This window comes from Cyprinodon tularosa, unplaced genomic scaffold, assembly GCF_016077235.1.
Source record: "Cyprinodon tularosa strain WSP-4 unplaced genomic scaffold, ASM1607723v1 ctg642, whole genome shotgun sequence".
NCBI lineage: Eukaryota > Metazoa > Chordata > Actinopteri > Cyprinodontiformes > Cyprinodontidae > Cyprinodon > Cyprinodon tularosa.
The window spans coordinates 368,316-375,680 of record NW_024039388.1 but is presented as its reverse complement, the minus strand read 5'-3'; positions in this window follow the sequence as shown (position 1 = coordinate 375,680).

Here is a 7,365-nt window from a genome sequence, read left to right as displayed (position 1 = left end):
TCATAAGCTTGTTGAACGCTTTTAAGTAAATTGCTTTGTTGCTACTACTCTAACAGATGATTGCAGAAGATATCACACTCTCAACCGAGCAGGGCCGTGAAATTTTTTTTGCTTTTGGACAAAATACCTTTGAGCCTATAGGCCTATTTATAAAAATAAAATAAAACAATAAACAATAAAAATAAATAACTACATAGATGGAGATTCATATACACTTCAGTGCACAACCAACTTTTTAAATTTTTATCTCCCTCTTGCTACTAGGGGGTGCTTCAGCACCCCAGCACGCCCACTTCCTATGGCCATTCAATAGGGTGACGATATGCAGCATCTGAAAGTCAGCTGTGTACAAAGTAAAAACAAATGGTGAGATTTCTTGTAGTGGTTCCAGTCGTACTACCCTGCTCTGGGGGTCCTTTGTTTGTCTTTGGCAGTGATGACCTCATTGTCTGCCTCACAGCCTGGGTGGCTGGTCTGTGACTCATTGTGTCAGCTCATGAATACTCATATGGTGAAACCTTATACAAACATATACACTCACACATATAAAATAGTTGTTTTGATACAGGTGCTTACAAATATAAAGTTATTTTCTACATAGAGCTGGGGTTGCACCTAATGTTAACTTGCACCCTATACATTTCTTTGACATTGATAAACACTAAACTGAAGCTACAGTTTAGCAACACAATAGATTCATAAACTTTTTTAGATCTAATGTCAACTACTCTACTCTATGTTTCCTGGCTCCTGCTCTCCCTCTGCTCGACCAAATGTATGTGGAGAATGCCATCCAGCCCTGCTCCTCTCAGGCTCAGCAGAGTTACATTAAAAAAAATCATCAGAGGAATGAAGCAGACCACCTGCTGCTTAGACCTCTCACTTCAAACCTCTCAAGTTCCTCCTTCCCTCAAATCTGCTGTCATTCGTCCCTGCTTGAAGTAACTCTCCCTGGACCCAGACAACTTTGCAAACAACAGACCCATTTCAAACCTCCCCTTTCTCTCAAAGGTACTTTAATAAACATTTCCCATGCAGCTTCAGGACTACCTCACACATAACATGCATCCATTTCATTTTTTCTGTCACACCTATCCCAAACAGTGTCACCAGGGGTGCTGGTGCCTATCTCCTGCTGTCAATGGGCGAGAGGTGGAGTACACCCTGGACAGCTCGCCAGTGCATTGCTGGGCAACACAGAGACAAACAACTATTAATGCAAACACTTACACCTAAGGAGCATTTAGAGAAGCTGGTTAACCTAACAGTTATGTGTTTGGTCTGTGGGAGGAGTACCCGGAGTGAACCCACGCATGCTCTGGGAGAACATGAAAACCCCATGTAAAAACACCCTGGACTGGGAATCGGATCCAGAATCTTCTTGATGCAAGGCAGCAGTGCTACCCACTGCGCCACTAAGAAGCCTTCACTCTTAACAATCTGAAAAATATCAGTCAGTTTTTTGTTCAGTCTACAGCACTGAAATGCCTGTACTAACAATGAAAAATGACCTTCTGATGACAGCTGCCTAAGAAACCTCACCTTCCTTTGACCTGAGTTTCCCCTTTAATGCATCAAATGCCAACAAATCTGCCAGATATTCTTAATCTTCTATGTATTTGTATTTGCTCCATCAATCCTCATCCTCCTGAATCTGACAGCATCTTTTGACACAGTAGACCACACCGCTCTCCTTCAGCATCTCTATGGCATCATTCAACTTATAGACCACACACTGCAGTGGTTTGTGTTCCTATCTTTCAGATGCGTCTTGCATGGTGGATGTCAGTAAAGGCCGCTCTGTTTCACCTTCCTCCAGTTAGGGGTCATTCCTTGCCCCATTCTTTTCAACAGCTGCATGCGTCCCCTTGCTGAAGTCATCAGAAAACATTGACTCTCTCTAGACTGTTATGCTAATGATACCTGACAAAACTATCCAGATGCTGCAATATATATCAAAAACATCGCTGCCAGGTCACATCACCCTAATCTTTCAATCACTGCACTGGCTTAACATCTCATCCCAGGTCAACAAAAACAATTCTACTACTCACCCATAAATGCACCAAAGGACATGCACCTCTACACTTTCAGTAACTCATTACCCTACAGGTCACCAACCACACCCTCATATCAACAAATACCCTGCTCATCCAAGAGTCCATCACCAGGCTCTCCATCAGGAGAGCCTTTTACTAGACAACACTATCTGGAACAGCCTCCCTATCAAGCTGAGGGCCACTCAGAGCCTTGACTCTTTAAAAACAGGGCTGGAAATTTCTTATTCACAAAGGCTTATAAATGTTAATATATTATTGTTTATCTTTCTGTCTGTCCATCTGTCCGAGAATATGTTCTAGCTTTCACTTATTTTAGCTTTGAGATCTTACTTATGAAAAATGCATTAGAAATTAAATGTATTATATATCATTATTATACTTTTTTGTTGCCGTACAAGCTGCAATGCTCAGCTTGTGAAAGTAAATATGTTGGGGCTCTACTTGGCACTCAGACACCAATTCTGAAGGCCACACTAAACAGCAAACGCCATAAAACTGCAGTCGTTTTTGACAGTTGCTTGTTTGCTTGCACAGGTGAGCCAACAGGACCTTTATGTTGTGGGATGTCAGGTCAACAGGTCTCTAGTCATTGAAGCTCAGCTTTCTTTGGTACCGGAACAAGGCAGTAGATCTTACATATCACTGACAACTAGCATCTAGGTCACCCTTAGGTTAAAGACTTACTGTAGAATCCCACAGAGCCGCTCTGCACAAGCTTTTAGGACTCGGGGGTGATACCATCTGGACTGGTTCAGTCTCTGCAGCTGTGTCTCTACCTGACTTCTGGAGACAGACAGGTAGAAGAGGGAGGCAAAGGAAGCAGCAGCGTCTTTTGATTTGGCTGATAATGAACACATAGACGAATAAGGGTCCCTGGAGGATTTGTTGGCATTTGATGCATGACAGGTGGGCGAGGTGTCTGTTTGGCAGTGGGTATGAGAAAAGGATGCAGAGGTTGTTCCTGCATGGGATCTATTGAGGAATGTTTTTTGTTACCCAGCTCTAAACATGCTACCATTTAACTCACCCTCCTTTTACTTACAGCCTGTGGTCTTGTTCATCTGTGACCGCACATGTCTGCTTGCTCTCCCCAGCTTCCTCTTGTATGTCCCCTTTCTGTCTCATCTTTAAGTTGCTTCTGTATACTTCATAATTCCTTGTCTGCCACTGAAGGCTCCTAATGGTGATACAGGATTTGTTACTGGGGAAGCATCTCAGTGTTCTAGTGGGGATGGTGTTATTTAAACAAAAGTTTTTCTCAATAAACTGTTTCAGAGGCGTGATCATAGCAATCTGCATCGGCAGCGCTGTGTCTGTTTCCCTGCCAGCTCCCAGATCAGCTTCTCGGATTGGCTGATGAGGAGCGTCGAGCGTAATTTTGTCAAACACACACTGTCATGACATTGGCATGCTCTCTGTGTGGCTGTATACTTCATTCCACTATATACCCTAAAAAAAGGCTATATCTCTATGTGACCATTTACTCATGGTTTCTCTTTGCAGACAACCTTGAATAAACACCAGATTGTAAGAAAACACAAAATTGCTTTCTGAGTTGCCAAGAGGAGCTCTTGTTTTTGAGATGTAGGAGTCACATAAAGCAAGTCCAAAGTTATTTTTTTTCTCGTTGAGTAGCTTATAAACCATTGAAATGTAGGAAGTACAGCACAGAGTAAGACATGATTAAAAATATCAGTTTTTTCCACAAATCCATGAGGCTGTTGCATCTGTAGCTTGGTAACAACTGAGGTGGTTACATTCAAAGCAGTGTTGACAGCAGCTAAGAGTAAAGTGTGCTAAAATAACACTAGTGAACTCCTAATAAATAATGGTGGGTAAATAATCACTAACAGTTCAATATATAGACTGCAGGGATGAAACTACACGACATGACAGGCAGTGCTAATCAACCTCCTTTGCTTTTGCCACTCTTCTCTAAATCTCTGTCAGTTAGCATAGTCAGAAAGCGAGAGAGTTGGAGCGATAATTCTTCTGCCATTTGTCATGGAAACACATTAAACTGCATTCCCCAAAATTATGTCTGGGTCTTGGCTCAGAGTCCATCCAACTTTTTCCCTAATAATGTCATGTCACACATTTAAACTAATTCCTCCTTCCTCAGTTTCTTCTTACCAGTGCTCTGTAGCCTCAGCACCCTCTTTTCAACAAATTTAGGGATGTAGTTAAAGTTTTGTTTTATTGTAGCTTTTTAAATCTTGATCAGCTGCTCCACATTGTAAAAAATAAACAGGTTGCTATGGTTATGCATCATAAAAATGTCCCAAAATACATGATATCAGGTAAAATCCATCCATCTGCACAAGATCCAACTTTACACAATAACTTGGTCTCAGTTAAAATTTCTCGAATGTACTTTTTTTTTTAGATAACATTTGATTGCACTCTAGAGAGTAACATTGTTTTAGAAAAAAATAAAATAAAATAATTAAGAATTCAAGGCAACTCACCCGTTTTTCCTGTGGGAAAAAAAATAAAATAAATCTATAATTTTTATGAAGAATGAACCCATTTCTTTTCATTACCATTTCATTTCATGGTCTTCACAAAGACCATGGAGAACTCAGTTTACTACCATGAAATAAATTACAAAACAAAGGAGAGGTAAAGAAGACAAATCACAATTTTAAGCAAAAATAAAAATATTGCTTTTGGTTTTTGTGTGAGAAAATTTAATCTATTCTTCTCTCCAAATTAAATTTGGAACAGATCCTCATATAAATGAGGATCTGTTCCAAATTAGTTTAAGCATATCTTAAACTGAAATAAATCCACTTATAATCTGTATTCACTTCATTCATCCTCTTTCATATCTTGGCACCATGTATCTTTATTTAACAGATCCAGGAGAGACAAAGAGAGCGATGTTGGGGAATGAGATGGATGAGATTAATCAAAATGATGCCACACAGGTGCCCTCATGGAGCAGAACCAGTTCATGGATGGCTGCAGGGACCATCCAGATGGCGCATATTTCAAATTAAAGTTGAACCCTACTATCAAAAATTGTCATTCATAAGAAAGATGGCTTTATTCCAGCATTTCTACACAATAGAATAGGCAGGTGACTGCAAACAGATTGCTCATTCTGATGTGCGAAGGCAGTTCAGATTTGTGAATGTTTTCCATTTACTGATGCTGAGTTTGATCTGTTTTTAATTAAATGTTCTTATTTTTTTTTTAGATTTTTATGCAGATGATGTATGTTTGCAGGAGTTCCATTGGCTTTTTAAACAAGAAATGTTAAAAACCTAAAGCAGAGGCTCAGAGCTACGAGGATCTCCTGACCTGGTCCTTTGCCCGATAAGCCTGTTCATAATCCTTTCATGCTGGCAACAATTTTCTCAGTCAGGATGATGCTTGTTGGCATTCAGTCTGCTTACTGGTTATTTAGTGCATGTTTTTCCCCACAATAAATTGCCCGTCTGCCTGGCTGGCATTAGCCCAACTCACACAGCCTGCATGTCAGATGAACCCTTCTCCGTAGTGAAGAGAATTTCATCTCCTCTCCTGGATCCGGATCATTTTGCTCATTTCACTAACTGAGCCTGCAAAGGCCTTTACTGTGTTCCATTAGTGCCATGAAGCCAGTGTTTCCAAGTTTTAGTCAGTGGTGGATATGAATATCTGTCATATGGCTCACTGCCCAGGGCGTCACTCCACCAGTAGCAAAAGAAAGTTGTTATTTAAACACAAAATACGTTTTTTACATCTATAGTCAATGTGGACAGAGCTGTGTCAGTGTTTGTTAAGATATAAGAGATACCTTTAATCTCTAAATTTGAGGACTAGTTTCCTGTGTATTTAAGATGTGTACCTGCTTAAATATCTAAATGTTAGAATTATCTTTTAAAATAGATATCTGTAATTGATTCACTGATTTAAATCATGAGTGCTAAAGCAGAAATTTTTAATTATTTATTATTGCTTGGAGAAAAAAAATAATAATTTAGTTTTTGGAGGGGGTTACTTAGTGGCCCTGTTTATGTAAGAACTGCCACTGGTTAAAAGTCAGAAAAAAAATCTGGAATTGCTGGTTAGATTTCATATTTTAACTTTGGAGTTCCTTGTATCTTGCCAACCTTTACCTCAAAATCCAATAAGGCTGCCACAAGTAATAAGGGGACGGTGTGGTTATCTGCAGTTGTTATGTTTTGTGAGAAAATTATAGTTTTTTTGATTTTCTACAGATCTCTTTGTGTAATTCTCATTTTTTTTTATATTTGTTGCTCAAGCCCCCTAACCCCTGGACAAAGGACATTATTTTGAGGACCAGAAAGTTAATATTTTGTACAAAGAAGACAGGTGGTTTGAAAGGGGTGTGAAGGAAGCCATTCGTGTTAAGAGGGGAAAACCAACCTTAAACAGAGGGAGTGTTTTCAGCTCTTAAAAATCTACAATGCTGCGATAGAGTTGATTCCTTCTTACTATCATAACTCTGATGGCCATGCAGGGGACAAGGACAACTTGCCTGGTCAGCCAGGCTAACATTGACCCTAATGACTAATATCTTTCCGAGGCATAGACCAGTATCGAGTATTGCAGGCTAACAAAGACCTCAACGACTTCCCATTCCTAAGGGACGGACCTCTTGATCCAGGTTCATGTAGCATGTTTTCTAAACCCAAACAAGGCTTTGTTGGGCTACTTTTTAAAGCTTGGGACTGAACGCTAATTCTGACATTTCAATTGAATTGAAAAAGTTTCCTGGAGGGGAAGCAAAATGTCTTCAAACTTGGAAAACAAAGTCCAGTGGATTATTCTTTTTGTTTCACCCACTTTTTAGGACTGGGTAACTTTAGTATTTCTGCAGAATTTGAAAATACTAAAAATCACTACTATTACCTGGAATTGCAAATTGTAGTTTGCATATTTAACATGAAATGTCATATAATTGCAGAACTCATACTTTTTGCACAAACATAAAGTGGCTAATAAGTTGTTCTCTCTTTGTTCTCGGAAGTTGGATTTTTCCTTGATTCACATTTATGCTACGTTCAGACCGCAAGCAGCAGAGGCAGCAGCTAGTTTACATGCAGGAGCAGCGCCTCACAGGCTTTTGAGCATCTGACACGCATTACACGCTTCAGAAGCAGCAGCTGCTAGAGTTGGAAAATTTTTACTTTTGCTGCTCGACACGCCAACCAACCAATCCGAAAAGCTGATCTGGGAGCTGGCATGGAGACAGACACAGCGCTGCTGATGCGCATTGCTATGATCACTCCTTTTTATTAAAGCCTAAATTAACTTAAAATGTCAAAATCTTCCCACAAAATATTGTCAAGAA